This window comes from Podarcis cretensis, assembly GCF_951804945.1.
Source record: "Podarcis cretensis genome assembly, chromosome: 9".
NCBI lineage: Eukaryota > Metazoa > Chordata > Lepidosauria > Squamata > Lacertidae > Podarcis > Podarcis cretensis.
Window position 1 is genome coordinate 47122214 of NC_137178.1, and position 27384 is coordinate 47149597.

Genomic DNA, 27384 nt, shown 5'->3' on the forward strand with positions numbered 1-27384 from the left:
CTTATAGACTGAATAGGAGCATTGGTGACCTTGATGAAAAGAAATAAATCTCTTTTTACACCAAGAAGAAGAAGAAGCAAGAGCAGCAAATTTTCCGCTAGAACTGTAATTCCCAGGCACCTGATTGCCCAGTGATGATGGAAACCAAGAATGCCAGATATTCCCACACATTTTATTTATTTGTTTACCAATCATATTTATATGTGAATGCCCAATAACATTGTTCTCGGAAGAGGGGGGGGGGAGAGACTCAGAAACACAGAATGATAAAACACACACCTCCACTGAACTCATCAGTAGCAAGCAACATAGGTCAGCCAAACAGGGGGAAAATATTTTTTATATTTGTTTTTTTTTAAAATGATATTTATTAAATTTTCCAATAAAGACATAAAAAAACAACAACAACAATAAAAACAAACACAAGCAAAGACAACAAGTATAACTTTCAAACCTTATTTTCTCAACCTAGTTTCACCGACTTCCTCATACCTCACCGTTCTGTATTCTAATTTCATTATCCCATCAGCAAATCCATACCCTTATTTCCCAAATATTTTTTTACCACTTCCATTCTTTTTCATACTCGTCGTCTCTGAAAACCACGTTATTTTAAATCCATGTCAATCTAACATTCATTAATCATATAATATTTATTAAGATAGTCCTTAAATTTCTTCCAATCTTCTTCCACTGTCTCTTTCTCCTGGTCTCGGATTCTGCCCGTCATTTCTGCGAGTCCCATATTTTTTATATTTGGACAGATTTCATATAGTATAGGTTGCCTTCTGTTGGTTTGCAACTCGGCCACAGCTTTCATGGATTCTTTCCTGATTTACTTTCATTGACGGCCTCTTTTTTTCCTTAAGAACACAAATGCTTTGTCTTGGGGTGTTCAGTAAGGTATCTTAAGAAGCCATGAGACCTTCATGAAGTCCAAAATATAGATATGGAATTGGAGAATTTGCTGATCTTGATCAGGATCCAACCCTGGTTTCCTGCTCTCTGTGCCACCAGTTCAGAGATGGAGCTGTAGGCAGGTGATGATGGGTACTTGGAGAATTCTCCTCACCTGTGGAATCAGCTGATACCAGACATTATACTTGAACCACTGCCTGCTATAAAACTCCCAAGTCTCATGCACTTCCTTAGTCTTGGCACCTTGTTGTGGGAGTTCATTAGGCTTTCAGCGTGTGTTGCCAGAAGTCTGTTGGTATGGCCACCTGCCTGCCTGCTTTGGGGCATTTGTGCCTGGCAATTCATGCATCTGTTAATAAAGCAATCTGAACATGGAAGCAGGCTTGTGTTGCGAGATTACCCTTTTGATTTGGATCAGTGCATTGTGAAGCATTCTTTTTTGGGAGTGGGGAAAACATGGTGATCTGTGCTGCACTGGATCTGTGTTTTCAGGCTGCACAATCCTGGCAGCAGATTGCACCAAGCTGGAGAAGCACCTGCTCTGGTGGCCGTGCCTGTGGAAGGGCTGGCATTTGCTGCTGGACTGTAGTCAAGAGCTCTGCCTTCTGTGATATTGTTTATTCATCATATGACGATGACAATTCAAAACTTTCTTGAGCTACCTATTATCTCTGGCACACACACACAATTTATGTTGCATCTCTCATTTTTGGCAGGAAAAATATACCTTATTGTTTTCCCCCACTGATGGGACTGAAAAATGTATCCATTTGCAAGGCTATAATTTTTTCCCAGATATTTGTGTTCATGTATAAATGATTTGGCCAAGTGATTTGGAGTAGTTTTGCCTCTTAGATAATTGCAAAGTCATTTTAAATAACTATGTCTTAGATATTTGAAATTCCACTTGTTTCTTCCTTTCTTTCAGACTAAATGCAGGATTGTACTTATTCCCGATGACCTTGTAAAGCTGCTTGCTGAAACTCGATCATGTCTTGGAGGCTGATATAAATCTCATGCACGGTAATTCTGGGTTAAATAACATTCTAGCAAAAAGTAAAGAATGATTCATTTTTAAAAGTGCATTGTCAGGTTGCCAGACTTGTGTTTTGATGCTGATCACTATTGCATTTAACCTTGATTTTCTGTTGGACTGAAGAGTCCATGTCAGATTTATAGGTATTTTATCTTGACTTTACAGCATTTTCTTCTCCTTAACACTTTGCACTTTTTCAAGCTGGCTCTATTAATTGCAAAGGGAATTGGTGATTTGTGACAATTGCCGGACTATATTTGTCATGATTAAATTGTAGCCTGTTCTGTTTTAGCTTATATAATTGAAAAAGGTACTCTGATACAAGTCTGGTTATGTAGAGAAAAAGGAAATCAAGTTGATTGGTTAAGGCATTATTCACATCAGATTTTCTCTGACACACAATCCTTCAGTTCTATGCTGCACCCTGTCTCCTGCTTTCCTTTCCTTTTACTTTGGATTATAAAATAGCAGAGAAATCTTGATCACACCTTCAGTTACCCCCTGAGTTTCTGATGGAGTACACAGGCTCCACTTGTACCTTAGAGATGTGTGTACCTCGAAATCAGGATCCAGCTAACTGCTAAGCAAGGAAAAGGTATCTGGGTTAGATGAAACTGAAGAAAACTTGATTTGCCAGCAAATTCATATGACCATGATTAAAAATGGAAAACTGGGGAGGGGGAGATTATGCTGGTAAATGGTCAACTACCTTCAACAAGATGGTGTTACTTATTAAGGGCATACTACAATGGTTTGATGATTGGGGCTGGTTCACACCTGCACGTTGAACACTCAATGACTGCAGCATCTTGATAACATACTTGGGTCTGATTTGATACAAGCCAGACAGAACATTCATATGATCTAGAAAAGAAGCCAAAGATAACATTGTTGTGAGTATGAGGGGGTCAGTCTGAATGGTGCCTGAGTCGCTTCTAATTCCTGGGATCTGAGATCTAGCAAGGGTTAAAATCTAATGGAAGGACTACAATCTCATACTAGTCAGGCTAGTTTCTTTGTGAGATGGCTGCAGTTACCATCTAAGTACTGTTATTAGTATAACAAAAGAAGTTGTTCTGTGCCATTAAGGCAAATGGGTGGGCTCCCACCTTCACCTGGCTGGTAATCAGAAGACAAAAGCAGTGTGTGAGAGAGCTGAGCTAAAGGCAGGCAGCAATAGGAGAGACAGAGCTATGTTTGATTGCTGCTTAATAGACTATGAGTATGGGAGCAGCAATACCTTTTGGGGTGCTAATGCTGAGAAACACTCCCCCCCATCATAGGTAAAGGTAAAGGGACCCCTGACCAGTGGCGTAGCGTGGGGGGTGCAGGGGGGGGGGCTGGCCGCACTGGGCGCAACATCTGGGGTTAGGTCAAATCCACGGGTTAGGGGGCGCAAATCCACGGGTTAGGGGGCGCAAATTACTTGCCTTGCCCCGGGTGCTGACAACCCACGCTATGCCACTGCCACTGACCATTAGGTCCAGTTGTGACCGACTCTGGGTTTGCAGCGCTCATCCCGTGTCCCCCCCATCATATATATGTGCAAATTAACCATATATTTGAAAGACACCACAGTCTCCACTGTGTCTCCTTCCAAGGATCCCAAACCCTGGCTAAGCATCTGCAACACCTGGGATTTCTCACTGCTTGGTGAGTGCAGTGGTATGTAACAATATATGGAGGATTCATGGTATGTGCATGGTGCTCTGAGCCTGCCTTCACAGCTGAACAGTCATGATGAGCATACTAAGCTAGAATCTAGGGTAGTGTGTAGTTTAGGGCATCACATGTTAAGGGCACTGGGAAACTGGACAATGTCCAGAGGAAGGTAACCAGGATGGGGAGGGGTCTAGAAGCCATGTCCTATGAGGAAATAGCTGGATATGATTACTCTGGAGTAGAGAAAGCTGAGAGGACACATGATAGCTTTCTTAAAATTCTGAAGGACTATCACACAGATAGTGGAGAAGCCTTGTTCTGTATTGTACCCAACAAATGAGTAGAACTGTTGGGTACAAATTGCAAGGAAGTAGATTTCAGCTAAACATTAGACGAAACTTCCTAACAGTAGGAGCTCTTTGACAGCGGAACAGACTGCCATGGATTCCTTTGCTAGAAGTATTAAAGGAGAAGCTCAGATGACCGTGTGACAGGAATGCTGTGGATGCATCCTGCTTGGTAGTTCCTGAATTCAGCCAGTTGGACAAGGTAGCTTCCAAGATCCAACTCTTAAAAAATTGTGCTGTGATCCAGTGGTGGATGGTGTCCATTGGAACTGGTAGGGAGGATGGTAGGGTGCCCAGACAGTAAATGGAACCTGAGCAGATGACAGGCAGAGCCATCTAATTCTAGTTTTCTCCCTATCCTCTTCCCTGCTGAGTTATAAAAAAAAAAAAAACCACTGAGACAAAGGTGGGGGAAGCTGACAGGCTGTGCCAACCCTGGACTGGCCGTAAGTAGGAAGGTAGATAGGTGGGAACTGACTGAGGGGAGACTGAGCTTGGTGAGTTGTGCCCTATTTGCCTTCAGACACTACCCCCACTGCTTGTGATCAGTCTTTCTTCCCATTTCCTTGCTGCAAATAAGAAACTGGCTTGTAATCTTTAATAAGGAGAAAAAACCCACAATCACGATCCTATTCTTTAGCATTGTTGTCTATTATGTTTTTGGTTTTTTTAAGTTCACAGTGTTTTATATCATCACCCCAGCCTTTTGTCTTGAATTGGTAAAATGCTGTGTGTTAGCAAAACCTTTCACTGGAACAGCTACGAATGATGAAGTGTTTAATTTGGATAAGATAGTCAGCAGTGTTCAAAAACAAGAATTGCATTAGTGTTCAGTCTCCAGCTCTAAGATTATTCAAACCTTGTTAATGAAACCTGACTTCTAGAATAACAGAACAATCTTTTAAAGATAAGTTTGTATTTGCATTATTTACTATTCTAGACTATCTGCTAAAACTACCTGAATAAAATATCTTTCATACTGCATACAAGGCTGTTTTTTATTATTAAACATACCCTGCTGTTCAGGATCATTTTTTAAAAAATCGTAGGGTAAATAGTTTTGCACTATTGGGCACATTATTATTATTTCATTTTACTTTCATCATCTCTTTTTTGCATTTGTTCTGTTTTCTTAATTATTGATTATTGTATTAGCATCATAACTGTTGTTTCTCTGATAAGAAAACTGCTTAATTCCAGGGGCAAACGAAAACCTTAAACACTTTGCCTTAAACAGGCATTATAGAAAAAAGCCGAACACTGTGTCACATAGAACATTCCTAAATGCTGATAATGATGGGGTTGGGCAAACTTCTTTGGGAAGAGCATTCCACAGCTTGGGAGCCACCACTGTGAAGGCGTGTTGCCACCCTCCACACCTCACTTAAAGGAGGCACAAGGAATTATAGGATGGTTACCACTATTTTAATCAGTAAACAACCCCTCCAAAACAACAATCCTGGAATGATGACTTTACTATCAAGTAATAAATAACAAGACAGCATAACAAAAGAAAACCTTTCAAAAATTAACAAAAAGAGAGAGAACTTAGTGGAAAGCATGAGGTCTATATCATTCTTGTGGAATTTATTTGTAAACATGGTCTCTGACGAAAGGAATTTTTAAGCATCTTTCTCAAACTAGAATATAATAGGTTATCTTAGACAATATAATAGGTTATCTTAGACAAAAAAGCAGTGTTCTCTAGGTTCTATAAAACTATTCAAAGGAGCTATAGATTATTTCCAGTTCTGTCATGCCGTGATGCCATTAGTAAATTGATCATCGCTTGTAAGCACTTCTGATCAATCGTGTGATGTAAACAATTGCTCATAAAACGTCTTTTCAATGTATATTCATTTTATTTTATGTTTAGAAACAAATGAATGCCCAATATTTTCTGATCAGGTGATTAGTCATGTAACTGAAAGCAACAACAACACCACTTCTGGAAAAGCAAACTAGAGTGTAGACTAAATCTCAGCGTAGCTATCTCTGTTTAGCTGCTACAACGAAATATGAATTGCTACTCTTCTCTTTCCTACCTCTTTCTTTTAAAATTCTGCTTGTAATGCTTTCAGCCAGCCTGACAAAAAGGACACTATAAATGAATCTACACATCAGAAACATCTGCTATGGCCACATGGGAAAACAGTGTAGAAGGCAAATCTCCTTTCAGCTTTTTTTCCTTCAGTAAAACACTCTACAGAACAATCTGCATATCTGTTGCTGTGAATAGTGCTAAGAATTCAGGTCCAGCTGGCAGCAGACTGGAATAATAACTCTTTCGAGTAACACATCCTTCATTATCCTGTTGCCAGGCTGTCCTCAATCTACTACCGATTCCAGGAGGTGGATATTATTTGCACAGAGGTGAAAATGTGGCAATCACCATGCTGCCGTCTTATGTCCAGTAGAGAAACCAGTCTCTCATCTAGGCTTTGACATGACATCTCAGTTGCCGGTGACAGTGGATGCTTGTGAATGGACCATCAGTATACTATCAATTTGGTATGGATGGATTCCACCCTATGGGTTTAAGGAAAGGTGGTTTTTTGTTGTTTTTGTTTAAAGAGATGCATGGGACACAGTGGCGTCACAAGGTGGTGGTGGGGTGGTGGTGGTGCAACCCGGGTTCCATGTTTGGGAGGGTGACAAGAAGGCACCCCGCAGCGTGCTTGTACTGCTGCCCCGGCCCGGGCGCAGCGATGCGAGCAGCCATCACGCCGCCGCAGCTGCATGTGGAGGATCCTCCGTTTGTGGCTGCAGCCACGAGCAGAGGATCCTGCCACCGTTTGTATGGCGTTCAAGCAGTGCTAGTGTCAAACCACTACGTACAATGCATGTGCAGTGTCGCACGCATGCGCTGTACGTAGCGACACCACACATGCGCTGTACATAGCAGTTTGCCGCTGGCGCCGCCTGAGCACCATACGGACGGTGGTGGGATGCCTCCATCGCTGCTACAGCCGCAAGCGGAGGATCCCTCCGCCACCGCTGCAGCCATGAGTAGAGGATCCTGCCATGGCTCCCCCCCCCCAGTTTGCTGTAAAGCGGCAAAGCAGGAGCCACTTACGGTGAGCCGGCCCCCCCTCCCAGCCTCCCTTCCTCCCTGGCTCGCTGTAAGTGGCTCCCATTTTACAGCGAGCAGGGGAGGGAGGGAGGGGGACGGACAGGAGCCCAAGGGGGAGGTACCTCCCAAGAGGACGCAGCTTTGCCAGCACTCCGGCAAAGCACCTCCCTTCCCCCAACACTTCGGGGTACTTGGGAGTCGCAGGGGTGGGGGCGCAGAGGCGTAGGAAGGGAGGGTGGATATTCGGCGTCCTCCCATGACTGCCAAGTCTATCCTGAGCTGTCAATGTGTGTGGAGGGATGTGTGACAAAAAGGGTTCTGCACCAGGTACCACCTGGGCTTGCTATGCCTCTGATGGGACATAAAAATAGTGGGTTATAATAATCCAAACACATCAAAACAGAAATCTCATCCCTGGGCATGGTTTGAGGGCACTTTATGAATCCATCTTTCTGAGGGGCCTTCATCATATGTCAGCGTGGGTCTGTTCAGGGTTGGGAGAGCAAGAACTTGGCAAACCCATTTGTGCCTCATTGAGTTCCATGATGGATTGAGGTAAGGCAGGCTAGAAATATGCTTAAATAAATAAGCAAAAAAATCAATTAAGCCAATTATGAAACATGCTATACTGTAGCTACTAGATCAAGCATTTCAAAACAACTCTGAAGCCTAAAGCAAAGAAAGGAAATTTAGCATCTTCCAGTAGGCTAAGAAACAACCTAGTTAACACCCATTACAATAAAGTAAATAGCCACTAAGCCATCAAAACGTCAAAAAAATCCAGTCTAATAAAATATAACATGAAACAGGAGTTATTATCCCACGCATCCCATTCACAAACTTGTTTCATACTCCCTAGCCAGTTATCATAGCCTCTTCATAGCCCCATCTCTCTCTCTCTCTTTCTCTTTCTCTCTCTCTCTCTCTCTAGCAGGCTTCCTCAAACTTGGCCCTCCAAATGTTTTTGGCCTACAACTCCCATGATTCCTAGCTAGAAGGAGCAGTGGTCAAGGATGAAGGTAATTGTAGTCTCAAAAACATATGGAAGGCCGAGTTTGAGGAAGCCTGCTCTAGAGAAAGCAGGAAGACAAATCTTCCCAGATATTTGACAGAAGTCTAGCAGATAAATCTGGACATCTCCCAGATCTGCTGTTGTCCCACACAAACACCCATATCAATGGACAGGGAAGCTATTAAAATAGCCAGCAGCAACTTATCGCTTCAAGATGAGCAGAATTTAGGTTTGCTGGATCTGCTTTTTTCATTTAACTAGAACCTCAAGTTTTGCCAGCAAGAGTCAGGAACAAAATACAGAATTAAAGATGAGAGTGCCACTAAGTGCTGGTTAAGCATAAGAATATGTTTTCAGTACCCGATCTAAAATAAACTAAGTTGATATGTAGGTCTTGCAAAACAAAGGTGATTCCTGACAAAAGTGGCCTTTTTGTGGTAAGGAAGGGGATGGCAATATGCACTGGAAAATGTGGGATCAACACTTGCTTGATGCAACATTATCTAACCTCCCTAAAAACAAATCAGAACAAATGCTCAGTAAACAGATTATCTAGAAATATATATAGTGAGCTGGTCAGAGCTGATCATGCAAACTAGGGTGGAGGGGACTTACTGAACGGTGCTCATGACATAGCAGATACCATTTTTTATAAAAAGCCAAAGCCAAACACACCCTCATTTTAGTCAGTGACTGTTTTTCACATTTACAGGAATTTCATGTTGGACATCAACACTAGTGATTTTTCAACGTGTACATTGTAACTACATTCATATAATGTGAAATTCATAAAAGCAACAGAAAATTTATACTATTTTCAGTAACCTTGGGTTTACTTCAAAATAAGAATTATTGTTAGTATTGGTGTAATTAGGTGTTGAAGAGAAGTGAAATGTGAAAGCAAATTCTACTATTCCCCACATTTCCTTACACGGAAATTAAAGCACAGCAACTGGAATAGATAAATCAAAAGTCAGCGTGTTTCACAACTGCCTGATCAATGTAGCTTTTCAGCCTTGAATAAATTAACATGAAACCACGTCAGTCTTCCGCAACTCAAGAATTCTCTGATAGCAGAGTAATTAGCCTGTTGAAGCAGCAGCAGAACATGCATACCAAGCTTTGTTGATGAGAGAGACAGCAATTGTTTCAAACCACTTGATGCCCTTATGGAAATTTCTGGTTGGGACTTTAACTGTAAAAGAAAACAAGCTGCCTTAGAAAAGGAAGCACAGCCTCAGTCTGCATGTGAATAGCAAGTCACTTGCATTTCTAGGTTTTTTTTTTATTGTTTTCATCAAAGCGTAATCCTCTCTTATTCAAACTCTACTATGATTTCCCCCTTCATGGATCACTGTCTTGCCATGGCGAAGGGGCTTGAATAACTCAGAGAAGCTATGAGCCATGCCATGCAGGGCCACCCAAGATGGACAGGTCATAGTGGAGAGTTTTGACCAAACATGATCCACCTGGAGCAGGAACCGGCAAGCCACTCCAGTATCCCTGCCAAGAAAACTCCATGGACAAAGACAACAGACATATAAAAGTTATGACGCTGGAAGATGAGCCCCTCAGGTCGGAAGGCGTCCAACATGCTACTGAGGAAGAGCGGAGGACAAGTACAAGTAGATTCAGAGCTGATGAAGCGGCTGGGCCAAAGCCGAAAGGATGCTCAGTTGCAGATATGCCTGGAAGCGAAAGGAAAGTCCAATGCTGTAAAGAAAAATATTGCATAGGAACCTGGAATGTAAGAACCATGAACCTGGGTAAGTTGGATGTGGTCAAAAATGAGATGGTTAAAGCCATGGTTTTCCCAGTAGTGATGTATGGAAGTGAGAGCTGGACCATAAAGAAGGCTGATCGCCGAAGAATTGATGCTTTTGAATTATGGTGCTGGAGGAGACTCTTGAGAGTCCCATGGACTGCAAGAAGATCAAACGCATCCATTCTTAAGGAAATCAGCCCTGAGTGCTCACTGGAAGGACAGATCGTGAAGCTGAGGCTCCAATACTTTGGCCACCTCATGAGAAGAGAAGACTCCCTGGAAAAGACCCTGATGTTGGGAAAGATTGAGGGCACAAGGAGAAGGGGACGACAGAGGACAAGATGGTTGGACAGTGTTCTCGAAGCTACAAACATGAGTCTGACCAAACTGCGGGAGGCAGTGGAAGACAGGAGTGCCTGGCGTTCTCTGGTCCATGGGGTCACAAAGAGTCGGACACGACTAAACGACTAAACAACAACAACAACAACTATGATTTCCCATCAAAATATATGGCATTGCTGAGACTGTTGGTCCATCTAGCAGTACAGTGGTACCTTGGGTTACATATGCTTCAGGTTACAGACTTCGCTAACCCAGAAATAGTACTTCGAGTTGAGAACTTTGCTTCAGGATGAGAACAGAAATCGCGCTGGGGTGGCAGTGGGAGGCCCCATTAGCTCAAGTGGTAACTCAGGTTTCAGGTTAAGTACGGACCTGCAGAACGAATTAAGTTCTTAACCCGAGGTACCACTGTATCTAGTCTACTCTGACTGGCTTCCCAGGGGCTCAGGCAAATGTATTTCTCAGCTCCCCTGCACCAGATACTCATCTAATTTAAGATACCCGTGATTGCTGAGTCTTTTAGTGTATAATTCATGTGCTGTAGGAAGGATAGGAAACCCGTGTCCCTCACTTATATTGCTGGACTGCATCTCCCATCATTCCTGAATATTGGCCGTACTGGGAACAACAACTGGAGTGGTGAAGAACCAGGTAGTTATCCCTTTTAAACAAGTAAACTTTAGCAGACAAATTGCTAAGGCCCAGCAAGTCAATATACAATACAAAAGTTGTATTTATTACAGAGCGTTGACTAGTTATAGATTAACATTGGTTGCTCAATGTTTATTTTTGTTTCATCAGCCTTGAAATGGACGCTGAAATTGCTTTGATAAATGGATTCAAGGGTTATAGAGTTTTACTCTACCTTCTGTAAATGAGTATGTGTCATCTGATGAAATGCTGTTTTATAACTTCTGTAGCACTTCTTACCAATGGCAATTACTGCAGATGCAAAGTGTGAAACTAGGGTTGTAACTGTACTTACACATCACCAGAACAGAAAAAAGCTTCACTAAGAAAAAGAGGATACCTCACCACTGCGTATTTTGCCAAAGTATTTTGTTTCTTTTGACTTGCTCCAAAGTTGAGATAAGTAATATCTGTATATAGTGATACAAATGATGCATATCAGTTAATAATCTTGTAAGTTGTCATTAATGTGGCCTATCTATGGCTTTCAAAGATGCATGTCTTAGATGGATCTTTAAATTCCATTTTCAGCAGACAGTCAGATTGTCAGTTTAATAAATTGAAGTTGCCTTATTGCAGCTTTTTTGGCCAGTGTTCCATTCCAAGCCCATATTAATATTTTATCCCCTATAATATTATTACATGATGCAGGCTTTATTTAAATGGATTTGACGGGCCTCTTGGTTGGCTTGACAACCAGAGGGAAAAATTAATGTTCTGCATTTAATCTCGGCTCAAGGCGCTAAATTATTTTGGAGGTCGAAGCCGTCATGCATATCGTGCTAAATTATTGAATGTAATAACTATTAGCCAGCTGTCTATTTATAGAGTTTTTTTAAAAAATTGTTGTTTACTTCGTGTGTCTTTAGTTAATTTTGTAGTGATTACCTCTTAAGGTTTTTCTTTGCTCAGAGTAGTATGGTACCTCTCTATTTACACTAACCTGTAGTTGTAATTTGTATAACCAGCAATAGCAAAATCAGTGGCTGAGCAAGTTGTGGATGTTTCATGCTGACAAACTGCAAAATGTACGCACTCCAGAGAAGAAGCACCATCTTCCTAGCTGGGCTGAAGGATATTTAACTTCACCAATTTATGGCGGAAAGCATGTTCACTACCTTAAAACACAAATGTATTGCCAAGAGGGAGTTTTTACCATCAAACACACACCTTTATGTGGAGATAATAAAAGCAGATTTAATGAACTAGCATAGTGTAGTTTATTGCCTTAAAATGCAATCTGCTTTTGTGAAACAGATATATTGAAAGATAGGCTGAACTATAAAACGTTGTTAGTGGCTGTTTAAAAACTGTTATGGTGAACAAAATCACACAGAGAGCTAGGATAATATATTTGCTATCCTGTTGAAGGCATATGTTTTCATAACACTGCTTGTCCTTTGCAACCATAACCTGTATTATGAGAGCAGGAATGTGCTGTGTATATAATGCATAATATTGATGTAAATGGCAACTATACCTATCAATTTCTTCAGAATGGTCTCAGTGTGGAGGAAACTGATCCACTGGGTATATCTGCATGTTGTTTCTTCCTGGAACAGTTCTTGGACCATCCCATTAGTTCATATCTTCCTTTCCCCCCAGATTATTTATAGCCTGAAATCCCAAAGCTTTTTATTTGCAGCACTCCAGTAAGTAACTATTCTAAATGTGGTGTTTTGTGAGGTTAACGTGCTCAAACTGTTTTATTTTGACAGAAACATCAGTCAAGGCCAATGGGCTGTAATGAAAGTATGCATTTAAAACACACACATGGGAAATAATTCTTTAAAAAAATCTTTTGTTACTTTCTGCAAATTGCTTAAGTCAACAACCTTTATGGCACAATGCTATACATGTTCACTCAGAGTAAATGCAACGTGCTAACTTCCAGGTTAAGTGTGCATTGTTGATTGATTGGCAGTGTCCCAAGCACAGCGGAATGATGAGGAGTACGTGCCACATACTCTATATTACTTTATTTACACTTCAAAGCTGGTAGATTACAGAAAAACATCTTGCCTCTGCCGGAGCAGAGAAAGCATCCTCTCTCCTCTAAAGCACGGACACTGTGAAAAACAGGAAACCAGTGTACGTCACATCCAGTCTCCTTTCCCGTGAGAAACTCCAACAGCACAGACTGTGGAATGTAAACACCTGTCTCGTGACAAGCACTTCGCTGCACAGTGAAGAGAGCAGAAACCAACATCCCCCCCCCTTTCTATGAACATCACTGGGCAGCGTGTTCGTACAATATCAGTACAAACCCAACTTCTGCACATAGGTACAGTGTTGATCCCTTGATACAATCTTGGACAATACATCAGCAGGAATTTCATTACCTGGCATATAGGACACCGTTACGAGTCCCTTCTGAATACGTTCCCTAGCATGTTGCAATTTCAATTGCAAGTGCTTCGTGCTTTGCTTACAACCTTCAGAATTCAGCAAAGCCAAACATGCTTTGTTGTCCTGGTAAACCTGGATTGGACATTTGACAGGAATTTTCATGTCTTTGCACAATTGTAACAACCATTCACAATCTTTGAGTGAATAAGACAGTGCATTCAGTTCAGCTTCACAAGTACTTAAGCTAACTGTTGTTTGCTTCTTGCATGACCAATCAAATAGACCCTGATTGTACATATAGCAAACTCCAGACGTGCTTTTCCTGTCTGTAGTGTCACTTCCAAAACTTGCATCTGCAAATATCTCAAGACCACCAGACTTCTGATTGTTAAATCTCAGTCTGTAATGCATAGTGCCTTTCAAATACGTTTCAGAGCTTTCCAATCCTTAACAGTAGGATTGTTGACTTGTCTGCTTAGCAAATTACAGCTAACAGCAATGTCTGGTCTTGAACATCTGGCAATGAAGTTTAGCTTGCCTAGCACACTTCTGCACAGTGTAGTATCAGAAAATGCTTCTTCAGTGTCATCTACCTGATAACCTGTTGTCATCGGTGTGTCTACAGGGTTAGTATCCATCAGGTTTAGTTTGCTTAACACATCAGCAATTTTCCGTGACTGGTGTACTAGAATGTTACCATCTTGATCTCTTTCTATTTCCAGAGATAGGTAGTTGTTTACCTCACCAAGATCTTTCATGTCAAAGTGCTTTTTCAGTTGAGCTAGGGCGTTATTGTACATTGTGACATCCTTCCAAAAGAATAAAAGATCATCAACATAAAACAAACAATACAGCTTCTTTTGCCCCTCCTCTTTGACAAATACACATGGATCAGCTTTCCCTTGCTTAAAACCTAGAGAAAACAATACTTCAGTGAGTTTTGTGTGCCAACACCGTGCACTTTGTTTGAGACCATAAAGGGACTTCTTCAGAGCACAAACAAATCCCTGTTTTACCTGTACGCCATCAGGTGGAAGCATATAAAGAGATTCACCTAGAGATCCGTACAGAAAAGCTGTATTCACATCGTGGTGACTAATGTGTAAATTCTCCTCTGCAGCTAGCTTGAGCATAAGCCTAATGCTCTCATACCTCACTGTGGGTGAGTAGGTCTCGTGATAGTCTTCACCTGGTACCTGTGCAAAACCTCTGGCTACCAATCTGGCTTTGTGTCTGACTATCTTGCCATTTTGATCAGTCTTCGCTTTGAAGACCCATTTGCTTCCAAGCAGTTTCATTCCTGGAACTACTGGAACAAGTTCCCATGTTTTGTTCCTTTCCAAGGAATCAAGCTCAGCTTTCATGGCATTTAACCATGACTCAGCTTCCTTTGAATCCAAATCCTGGATTTCTTGGAAACTTGAAGGTTCAAATACCTTTTTGGAGCTTTTAACAGCTGTTATTGCTATCTTAGCAAACTCATCAGCAAATCTCTTTGGAGGTCTGCCTTTTGTGGCTCTTTGTGACCTGCGAATTAGCCTTAGGTCTTCAACACTCTCCTCTTCCTTCTTAGGAGAAAAGTGGCCTATTGTGAACAATGGTTCCTCCAATTCTTGATCAGAGCTTTCAGAGGGTCGCATAGAGGCTTTCGCACTCTTGAAATCCTCTGAATCACCCGATCCAGTTTCAGACTCAGAATCAGAACCTTCATCAGTGGGTGTGGGTTGTTGCGGTTGCTTTTGATGTTGACTATCCTCAGTCTCATCACTGTCATCAGGATAACATTGGAAAATTCCCACATTCTCCCCCCACTTTGCATTGTACTCAACACTTCTTGTGAGCTTAATTGTCTTAGAGTCAGTCATCATTATTCTGTAAGACCCTTTCTGATAACCTAGAAAGATAGCATGCAATCCACGCTTGTCTAACTTGGAGCTTTGTGGTGAGTGAACCCACATGTCAGAACCAAAAATTTTCATGTGTTTGATGTATGGCTTTTTGCCAAACATCTTCTCATAGGGGGTACAACCAATCGCTGAAGATAACCTGCGATTATAACTGTAAGTAAAACACGAGAGAGCTTCGGCCCAATAACTCTCTGGAAGATTGGCATCATGCAGCAAGGTTTTTAACCCTTGAAGCAATGTTTGATTTGCCCTCTCGCAAAGCCCATTCTGCCATGGCGAGCGAGGACTAGACAAATCGTGTTGAATTCCTTTCTCAGACAGAAAAGCTTCAAACTGCTGAGAAGTGAATTCCCCCCGCGATCAGTGAAAAGAATTTTTATCTTCTTACCATGCACATTTTCCAACCAAGCACAGAATTCCTTGAACCTTGGAAAAGCCTCTGATTTCTGCTTGAGATTGTACACATAAATATACCTGGAAAATGCATCAATGAGAACCATGAAGTACTTGTTTCCACCCAAAGAGGGCGCAAGTGGTCCAACCAAATCAGCATGAACAATTTGGTATGGTTCTGTAGCTTGCCTACTAGACACCTTACCTTTCGCAGCCATTTTCACCTTGTTTGCTGCGCATGCCTTGCACTTCATGTGGTACCTGCAGGGTTTAATAGTCATACCTTCAACCAAGGCAGGCATTTTAGATACTGCCTCAAAATTCAAATGACCAAATTTTTGATGAAAATCATGAATACATTCTGCATGCAAACTTTTGTTAGAACCTGCAATGCAACAAGTGTCATGCTGCACAACATCATCATAATACAAAACATACAAACGATCAACATATTCAGCATGCAATACATAATCATTTTTCTTTGTGATGATGCACCTTTTGTTCTTAAAGGAAACGTCAATTTTCCGCTCATTCAGCTGTCCAACGCTGAGCAGATTATGTTTGGCATCCGGTACGTAAAGCACATCCTGTATCGATAAGTCCAAACTGTGAAGAACAACAGTTCCGTAGCCTTTACTGGGGATTGTGTGGTCATCCGCCTGGTGAATCACACCTTCCTGCGGTGTAAAAGACACGAACAGTCGCTTATCGTTGCACATGTGATGCGTTGCAGCCGAATCAACAACGAAGAAAGATCTAGATGTCTTCTGGACCTTTGCAACCTTTGGAGTGAAGCGTGAGACCATTGCCATGTGCTGCGTTGTCCTGGACACCGGACCTTTGCCTTTGCCTCGGCCTTTTCCACGCGATGAGCTTTCGCTGCGCTGCTCTGTCTTGGCCCTGGGATATCTGCATTCTCTCTTCATATGGCCTAGACGTCCACACGAGTAGCATTTCACTGCCTTCAAAGCTTTGGCGCCATCTGGTGGTTCCACTGCACTATGGGATGACGTCTGTGAAGACTCCCCCTTTCCCATGCAGCTATCACCCTGGCGGTCTGCTTCATTCTGAATCATGGCAGTATCACAGGCTACTCTGAGTTGAGCATTTGGCTGATTGGCATCAGATTCCCCACTTGCATCAGCCAGCCTTCTGCAGCTAGCCATCATGACTCTGGCATTAGCCTTCTGCGTCATCTCTCTGCTGCTTTAAATCAAGCTGCTTTATACAAGCTGCGTCTCTGCTGCCTCAAACCTCATTCCAAAGGCACTTTTAAAAGGTACTTTCGGTTTCCCCCAAGCCTAGGAGCTTGTGCCTTTGAGCCTTTGCCTGTGCCCGGCAAACGGCTCTAAAAGTTCAAAGTCCAGCCATAAAGCCATTAATTAGGAGCTGGCAGGCTGCCCGGAGCATGAGCACATACCTCTCATCAATCAACTTGACACTCAGAGATATCGTCCGATCCGTCCCTCTGCATTCCGATCCTTTTTGCCGGCATTCAGATGACTGCGTCTTTCTGGGCCCGATAACCAGGAATGTTGAATTTTTGGCAGTGTCCCAAGCACAGCGGAATGATGAGGAGTACGTGCCACATACTCTATATTACTTTATTTACACTTCAAAGCTGGTAGATTACAGAAAAACATCTTGCCTCTGCCGGAGCAGAGAAAGCATCCTCTCTCCTCTAAAGCACGGAGAGAACACTGTGAAAAACAGGAAACCAGTGTACGTCACATCCAGTCTCCTTTCCCGTGAGAAACTCCAACAGCACAGACTGTGGAATGTAAACACCTGTCTCGTGACAAGCACTTCGCTGCACAGTGAAGAGAGCAGAAACCAACATGCATAGCATTGCAATTAGATAATAATATTTATGGGCAAAAGCAATAGGTAAATACCAGGACCAGCTTCAGAAGTCAGCACTGCTGGGCATCTGCCAAGGTCCATATGCTGCATGGGGCCCACTGCCAATCCTTGGAACCCTCAAGCCCAGCTCCTCTTCCTTACAGTTACTGCCTCTTTAACTATCCTCTCTAAGCAAATGAGCAGTGGTTAAGGGAGGCAGAATGTGTCTTTTTGGGTTATTTCAATTTCTCATACTTCCAAACTTAGATTCGGCTCTCCACATTTCTTTAAAATCCGCAAGCATGAAAATTCTTCAGCATTTTTTTTTTTTTGGCAGAATTCTCCTAATAAATACATTTTTGCATGCAGTTTTGGATAATACACAAGCCTTTGGCTGATTAATATTCTATAGCCTTTTAAATGTGTCTGTGGGAAGGGGAAGTTATTGTTTTGTCGTTTTCTAATTATTGACTTGTGTTTTTATCTTGTATTTTATTCTGTGAACCACTCTGGTTACAAACTTCCGTTCTTAACCTGAAACCGTTCTTAACCTGAAGTACCACTTTAGCTAATGGGGCCTCCCGCTGCCAATGTGCTGACGGCATGCGATTTGTGTTCTCATCCTGAGGTAAAGTTCTTAACCTGAGGTACGACTTCCGGGTTAGCGGTGTCTGTAACCCAAAGTGTTTGTAACCCGAGGTGTTTGTAGCCCGAGGTACCACTGTATAAATTTAATAAACAGCAGTAGCAGCAGCAACAACATCTATCTATCAATTTATCCTTCCATCCATCACCTCAGTCATCTCCCTTCTTATTCCAAAGGCTGTTAAATGTAGCAAATCTCTATGTGGGCGTGCACACACACAAGAGGAAAGATATCTAGCATGACTTTCAAGTTATAGCTGCTGGTTGTGGTGTCTAAGCAAATGGTCCCATTTGACTTTGGAAAGCCAGTACAGCTTCCTAAGAAATTTAGAGTGTCGAGGGGAATAAGCAAGAAGAGAACATAGGACACAATGGTCTAGCAGCAGATAAACATGACTGATCCTATCAAATTAAGAGGCTTGTGTTATAGGTCCATGCATAACCTTTGCAGAAGGGTTATGTGGAAATGTTATCATTTCCAGCATGAAGATCCATTATCTAAAACTGGGGTCAGCAAGCTTTTTCGGCAGGGGGCTGGTCCACTGTCTGTCAGACCTTGTGGGGGGCCGGACTATATTTTGAAAAATAAAATAAAAATGAACAAATTCCTATGCCCCACAAATAACCCAGAGATGCATTTTAAATAAAAGCACACATTCTACTCATGTAAAAACAAGCTGTAAAAACAAGCTGATAGCCATGTTCAAATATATAAAAGGATGTCACATAGAGGAGGGAGAAAGGTTGTTTTCTGCTGCTCCAGAGAAGCGGACATGGAGCAATGGTTCCAAACTACAAGAAAAAAGATTCCACCTAAACATTAGGAAGAACTTCCTGACATTAAGAGCTGTTCGACAGTGGAATTTGCTGCCAAGGAGTGTGGTGGAGTCTCCTTCTTTGGAGGTCTTTAAGCAGAGGCTTGACAACCATATGTCAGGAGTGCTTTGATGGTGTTTCCTGCTTGGCAGGGGGTTGGACTCGATGGCCCTTGTGGTCTCTTCCAACTCTATGATTCTATGATTCTATGATTCCCGGACTGTGCGAGGGCCGGATTTAGAAGGCGATTAAGCCAGATCCAGCCCCCGGGCCTTAGTTAGCCTACCCATGATCTAAAATAATGGTTTTACCCAAATAATTCCATATTCACATGAAAAGCTCATGGGAATTATTATTATTATTATTATTATTATTATTATTATTAGAAATTTTATTTCTTCCTTTCACCAAATACCTTTTGAAATCTAAATGAAATCTGGAATCTGAATGTGATATTGAGCACAAGTTTCACACTTAAGCAAATGTACCACTACAGCTCTGTGCTAGAAACAGGGGCACACAGCTTCAGTGTATTCCCACAGATGCCAGCTATACCATTGCAATTAGATCCAGCAGAATTGAGATCAGAACTCAGCATGGCCTCTGAAGTTCTTCCACTAATTAAAAATTGATTTTTGGTTCTTTGTGGGTAAGACTTGTTAGAAACAACATGCAATCTTTTCACTCTCCCTCACTGTGTCCAGTAGTAGAACAATTAGCATGTGAATTGAGTCAAGAACTGACTCTGAAGCTGATTCCATGTGAAAATAGAAATACATACATACATATATATAATTACTGTGAAATGTAACTGTCTGGTTGGCAGGAGTAGAATTTCACAGGCTTTAATGTAAAGCTAGATTCAAGTTGATCCTAATTTATTTCCGCATGATTGCTCATTGATTTCTCTTTCTTTGTTTTGTTTTGTTTTGTATTGGCAAGATCCTGCAGTTTATTTGACTCTTCTGTAAGTAACTGGTTTCCACTGGCCCATATAATTTAAATTTGGTATTCCTGAACAGAAGGGATAAGCAAACACACAATTCAATTAAATTGTATCTCCTGCCTTCACGAGAAATAATCCAGCAAGAGAAAACTGTGGCCCACTTTACACAAAATAGAAGAAGATCTATGTGTCAGTAAGGGATAGGTGTGAAATCTGATACATTTTGCATTTATAGATGAACTTATGTACCTAATTTTCTCCTCCTGAAACAATACATGAGCAGAAATAGAGCCATACTTTTTGAAATATGTACTTCTCCAAATTCTGCATTGCGGTTGTCATCTTAGGATAAAGTATGGATAAAATGCATATATTAGTGAAAATAACATAACATTTAGCTTTCAGTTTGCCTTCATTCTTGTGGATCTGCAGAGAGTACAGAATAGGATGCACTGATTTGTCTAACTATTAAGGATATAATGGGCCTGTTCAATCAGATCAAGATTCATCTGGCTCAGTATTTTGTTTCTAAGAATGGCCAAGCAGATGTTTCTAAAACAGAGGCAGGGGACAAGTCCCAACATCATTGGCCATTGGTGATGTCCATCACTCATGCTGGGCTAGGCCAAGAAGTTGACACCAAGACATTGCTTTATAAGGAATACAGCAGAAGGCAAAAATGGTAAAAGTATACAGCTCTACTGCCTAAATGCTCCTTAGTTAACCAATTGAGAAAACATTTTTTATAAGTTCTGTGGGTTTCATGCAAAAGTAGTTGATATGCAGGAGCCCTGACAAGCCAACTTACCTAGAGTGAAGGATGGAAAGTTCACCCCTAAGAATTGGCAGGGTTATCAAAAACCAGGAAGCTAAACTGGATTGACAATTGTATTGTTCCCGTTCCTCACTAAAACTCAGGCCACTTACATTCCAGTCTCTGTGCCTATTGAACCTGATTCTACTGGGTATTAGTTATAGTTGTGTCACATGAAAAGGGACTAAGGTGGGGAAATGATTGAAGAAAAAGAACCTTACAAGGAAAGATAAAAATAATAGAATTCTACGCTGCAGTAATGGTACATGATGATAGATATGTTCTATACATGATGAAAAGGGCCAATTATGTTTTGAAGCTAGATGACTGCTGTGGAGATTATCTATAATTGGTCAGCCTTTGTGTTCTGCAAGAGTATTTTCTTTTGTCTAAATCACAATCAGAATGCCCCAGCAATTTTGAGGATTCCAAAATAAGTCATGGAATGATAGAGTCATGAAGAAATTTGCTGCTGCTTTAGGTGTATGATTAAAAACTCTCCCCATGTGCATCCATCTCTACCATTTCATTTGAAAATAACAGCAGCTATCAGTTGACAAAGGGCTGGGCTGAACTCCTAGGGGAAGTAATTATAGCATTGCAGAACAGAAGGTAAAATTGCCATTTGCAAGCTATTTTATTAGGCCGTCCCAAATATTTATCACAGTATTAGTGAAGGAACAATTAAATTTTATGTAGATTTTGGAATGTGCTAATAAAACTGTAAGGCAGTAAAATGCTGGAGTTTCACTAAAGCTGAAAGAAATTTACACTCCCAGCAGACTCGATTATCCAGATTCACTAGAATGCTTTTCATGGATAGAGGATATGGAAATGGAAGATTTATGTGTGTGAAATAATTCTGGACTTCCATTTTTTTATATGAAACTATGTTTACGGAGTGCACTAAATCTGAAAAGAAGAAGCCCTTTAAACTATGGGTGTACCACATGCATATCTCACACCCTGCTGTCCTGAATAGACACACTACAGTGTTATAACAGTATGACAAGTTTAGGAAACAGTGAATCATTATATATGCCTTTGTGGAACTTTGCACATACATATGAATTTAAGACCTGGCCGTGAGTGACAGTAATGAGGCCATAAATTGTTCTGCTCTTGTGCGTTTGTTTAGCAGAGTTCCCCGTCTTCTAAATCATAGGCCCACTGCTCAGTGCTCCTTCTTCTTACTTCTTTCTGAATTGCCTATCAGATATAAAAACAGCAGCTTCATTAAATTACTTCCCTGAAAGCACAAATTGCATATAGCCATCATGTAAATGGGAAATTGCATAGCTTTAATCCTCTACAATGCACTTGAGAGTTCTAACACCTATTAAATCGATATGTAACATGTTCTTTTCCCCATTAGGCGTCTGAGAGCATGCAAACTATCACATTACATTTATGAAAAGCTTGTGGTATTGATCATTTTGCATATGCAGATATATCGGATGGATTGCTTCCACCGTAACTAGCAAGAGCTCGTTTGCTTTTGTAGATTAGTAGAATTGATTCTCCCCAAAAAAATGATACTGCCAGATCAAATGTTGAGATGCAAACAGGCACTCTTACCACATGTTTTTGTTCACATTTATCAGCGATTACCCATGTTAGGGGGGGAATATGTTCTTGAGACCTGAGCCAAAAGACATTGTTGAGCCAGGCATGAGGGACAATGGACTTTTTTACTTTAGACAATATGAGGAGCAAGTGCCAGACTAATTCAATAAATAGTTTATTTCTGAAATTAGAACATTATGCACAGAGGAAACATTCAGTCAGGACTGGAAATTATTTGGTTTGATAGAGGGGATCAGGGTAGAGGGGATCTGGTCAGAAAGGAGGAACAACGTGCTGGCTGTATGAGGAGGCTGGAAGAAGGGAAAAAGAGGCTGATGTCAAATAAGGGGAGGGGAGGGCACTAGGCACTAGATAGATAGACATGCAGGAAGCCAAATTAGATGGGAAGGCATCAAGAAGTTCATAACACTTTGCTGGGAGACAGAGTGGGTAACTTGCTTGGGGAACGGAGAAAGGAAAGAAGCTTAAGTCAGGTATTCCCTACCTAAAGTAGAGGGGGAAAGCGATTTATTCTTCAGGGAAAAGCTGTGCACCATCAGGAGGTTGTTCACTGGTGCCACAGCACCTTTCACCAAGGAGCTCAACCTCACAGGTATAACCCTAGTACAGGGCAGCCCAAGACAACATTTTGGTGCCTGAGGTGAACCCCAAAATGGCACCCCACCACACCCAGGGAAGAAGAGATGAGTGAAGATCTACATCAGGAACAAGGGAGTAACGAGTAATTGACATCGGGATCTGCTGCCTCTGTGAATCCTGCTGCCTGAGGCCCTCCCCTCTCCTTGCCTCATGGGTGGCCTGGCCCTGCCCTAGTACCTTGACTTGGAAATCTCCAGGAGTCCAGGAGATCCTCAGGAGTCCTGAGTCCAGTTTTGGGCACCAGAACTTTAAGAAGGATATTGACAAGCTGGAACACGTACATAGGAGGGCAACCAAGAGGATAAAGGGTGTATAAACCAAGCCTTACGAGGAATGGTTGAGGGGGTTGGAGAAGAGAAGACTGAGAAGTGATATGATAGTCATAGTCAAATATCTATGGGCCGCCACATGGAAGATGGAGCAAGCTAGTTTCCTAGTGGAAACGGACTGCCTTGGAAGGTGGCAGACTCTGCTTCACTGGAGGTTTTAAAAACAGTGATTGGATGGCCATCTTTTCATGGATTCTTCAGCTGTGATTCCTGCACCGACCCTCTGGATCCCTTCTAACTCTATGTTTCCATGATCTCCAGCTTGCCCAGGAATGTGCGCAAAGCACATGAGGCAAAAAGCTGCAGCATGTGTCCCCTGATCTCTGCCTACACTAATCCACAAGGAGGGATTCTCCTCAGTTATGCACAGTAGTGTGAGACTTCAGGACTCTGCAAATACTTTCCTCTCTGTCTGACTTCTTCAGCTAATCAAGCCATCATGGGCAAATTCTGATCTGGCCTTTTTGAAACACCTGCTTGAGGCACTGCCACCACCAGCAGACACATTAGCACTCATTAACTTTACTTAAGGATTTGAAAGCCCAAAAGCTCCCTAACTGAGTCTGCTTTCTACCTCTTCCCTTACCCACCTCAAGTTTCAAGCTTTCCTTTTGCCTCTGTGGCTTTAAAGGTTGGTTTAGTTAGTGCTGCAGGAGAGGCACATAACATCTCTTACATTCATCTCAACAGTAGTTCCACGAAATGTTTCTGTAACAACCTGCAGATTTATTAGTCCCTGTTTAATATATATATAATTTATCAGTCTTTGTCTTTTGTAACAACAACAACAACAACAACAAGGCATTCTTTGATTCTTAGCATTGCTTATTGTCTGATTGCTAATTCCTGCTGGTATAAATGTAAGTTACCTGTGGGGACATCATGACTCTGTGGTCCTGGACACTGGTGGCTTTGCATGGACGCTTACAATCCTTGGTCAGCCCAGGCCTGTGAACTCCAGCATGAAATTGGATAGAAATTTAGAGTTTGGATTTCCAAGGGATCTGGGTCAGTACAGAGAGAATGCTGTAGGATTAGGGCATGTCATTTTAGGGGGTGAAAGTTTATTTTTGCAGATTTCTTCCCAGGGAACTCTGGGAATTAGTTTTGGGAGGTAAATAGGGGGCTTCTAACAACTCTTAGCTCCCTTAACAAACTGCAGTTCCCAGAATGCTTTGGGGGGGGAGCGATGCATGTTTAAAGTGGTGTGATATTAGTTTCAATGTATAGTGCAGATGGGGCCAGACGTTTGTGGGTATCTCCAATGAGGCATCTGCTTTTGTGTCTCCCTCCAGCATTAGTGGCGTCACGGCATCATTTTAGCAGATTTTGATGTGTTTCCCAAAAACTTGGAATAAAAACCCATACAAAACAGCTGGTGCCAATCTGAAATATGGCACTCAGTTTCAAGAGATATGGTATAGCTTTCTTTTCCACAGGAGGGCAGCATTGTACCAAAAAGAGGCACCAGGGACTTACAGATGTGCAGTTTTGATTCAGAAGATTGATTATTCACTATAAATATGAAGGGAGCTGGTCTCTGAAACTAGTCTAATAAATCTAGGGGTTAATAATGTTTTAGTCAGATGATCACTAGGGTCCATAATCACTGCTCTTGATTCATTTATCTTTCTTTAAATCCTATATTGATTTTCACCAAGAATGCAACTAAGAAGGAACTTTCATCAAAATCTTTCCCTCTGGTTTGTAATCTATCCAGATTATCTGTTCTGCTATTAGCAGTTTCCCAGAAGAGTTAACCCTTGGTGTTATAATTTGCAATATTCTTGAAAGGTCACCTTTTGCATTTCTGTATTTTTTCATATTAAAAGTATTGCTGCTTTATGGAGTATGTGGAAAAGACAGAGTTCTGGGGACTGAGGTGCCTGCCAAGTGTATACAGCACGTTTGGCTTCTGGCCTACCGCTCCCTTCTTCTTTCTCCTACTATTAAAGGAGCATTTTCTCTTTTGCCAGCAAGGTAAACACACTTCCCTTCCTTGTCTCAGCGGGCCACTGCTCTAAATGGAGGGGGACAGGGGGAGAAGGACAACTTCTGTATATTAATTATGGAGAACTGGCAGCATGAAGCGTGGCAGTTTTGGAGGCCATTTTACGAAAATAAAGAAAACTAAGCATGCAATTAAATTTTGTTTAGAGTGTATTACAGGCTGGGAGTTTCTCATTAAAATGGATTTGAGAGCAATTGTAGATTCTGGCACACACTTTCCATTGAGCCATAACAATTCTTTTTTTGTTTGTTTGCTTTTGTTTCCTTATGCAGATTTTAAAAAAAGAGAGAGAGAATCCAAGGATAACAGTGAATTAAGTATGCCTAAGAGCAACATATTCAGTCTGATAGGTTTTTGTTAGTGATGGTCAAGGTTGTTGCGTGCTTGTGTTGTTCAAAGGTGTCAATCCTTCTGGCTGGATTTCTTTGCCAATTAGGATGTTGTAGGAAATTAAATGAGATCCTTATAGTCAGTTGCCCTTTGCTTGATTCCTTCAAGGAGAATCGGGGCAGGAAACACAGCCTGACTCAAGAGGACTGCCTGCTCTGCTTCTGCTTGCACCTATCCCTTGCCTGACCACCTGCCCCTCAGGCCCAAGACTTACTCTGTGACTAAGGCTAGGCAAACAGTGATGGCACCAGCTCTGCAGTGGCTGCTTAGATGAGAAAGACCAGTCTGGCCTTCTCTTCCTTTCCCCATGATTCTTTCAGCAGTTAAAGATGTTGTCCAGTTTGTTGCTGTGGTGTCTTCTGTGGGGGCTCCCACCTATAGCTCCCATCCTCCCCAGTGTATAATACCAATGACTGGCGATAATGGGAATTATACTTCAACTCCAATGGCCCCAAGAAGAAGGAGAGTGAAGGCACTGCCTTGTTCAGGGCTGGCCCTACCATTAGGCAATGTGAATCGGCTGCCTCAGGCAGCAGATTTTAAATGTCATGAGAGGGCAGCAAAAAGTTAATTTGTTATTATTGTATTTTTACTGCAAGGGAGGAAGAAGGGTCTGCCTCAAGATCCAAAATAATTCAGCTGGCCTTGGGTCTTAAACACTTTGAAAGGGGCACCATTTGCTGCTCTGCTTCAAGAAGCAAAGTATCTGGGGCTGCTCCTAGTCTTTCTTCTTTTTAATTCTGAAGAAAGGATAGGGGGAGGCTTTTTCTCTCTAACAGTAGTCCTCTTCAATCCGAGGAGCCACTGCACTACCAGACCTTATGTTCTACCATGCCTGGTCCCAAGGCAAGTTGCTGGTAGGAAAGGAGTAGGAAAGACCTGTGCCCCAAGTGCATGGGTGATAACATCTGAAGGGGTCCAATTAAATATTAAATAATTTCACATTGAGAGGTTTCCATGATTGAGAGGGCAACCCATTTCTCCAGTCTGGGTCTCACACACACCTCTGCTGTTAATCCAGTATCACATCTGTTTGATTATGAGATGTGGCAATCAGATCAGAACAGTATTGCCAACATATTTTTCTCAGAAGGACTGTCTATCACAGATTAATGCATAAGAAGTTTGTGACCTAAGAGACATGAAAAAGGGAAAAAAGAAAACGAAGCTATAACCTATCAGTGATATAGACTTTGACTGCAAAATGCTAATTGGAAGAAAATAGATCACACAGACCCACATTTTCAAAGCACTGCTTATCAAAATTCATGGGGAAAATCTCTGTGAAATAATTCATAATTAAAAGTGATCACTTAGGAAGAAAACAAACAATGAAGTAAATAATAGGAACGGGCGGACAGAATGCTACTGATCTTTGTGCAAATCAGAATGCTTGAAATGCATATGGAGATGTAGGCACAGATATCCCTGCTTATTAAAGTAGGAAGCTAAATTATCAAACCAAATCTGCTTCTGCCCTCCTATGTGAAAGCTCAGGTATTCATGGAGTAATTGCAGTTATTGTTTGAGTTGTCTGTAATTACCTCTCAATAAATGACAAATTATTATGCACCATAGCTTCTCATCATCTAAGGCAGTTATTTAACAATGGGCTCAAGCTAGGTGATGATTAACTCTTTGACTTGTCAGAGGTGAATGAAAACTTACTCTCCCTACAGTCCTACTTGAAACCCTGATTCATTTGTCCAGGGGTCCTTCTTTTTTTTTTTTAATAAATTTTTTTTATTAAATTTTCACATTTTATCAAGACAAACATACACACACATAAACAAAGACAACACGTATGAAGTTTCATAACCTTACTTTCCTAACCCCAGTTCTTGACCTCCCCCCACCCCCCCTTCATACAT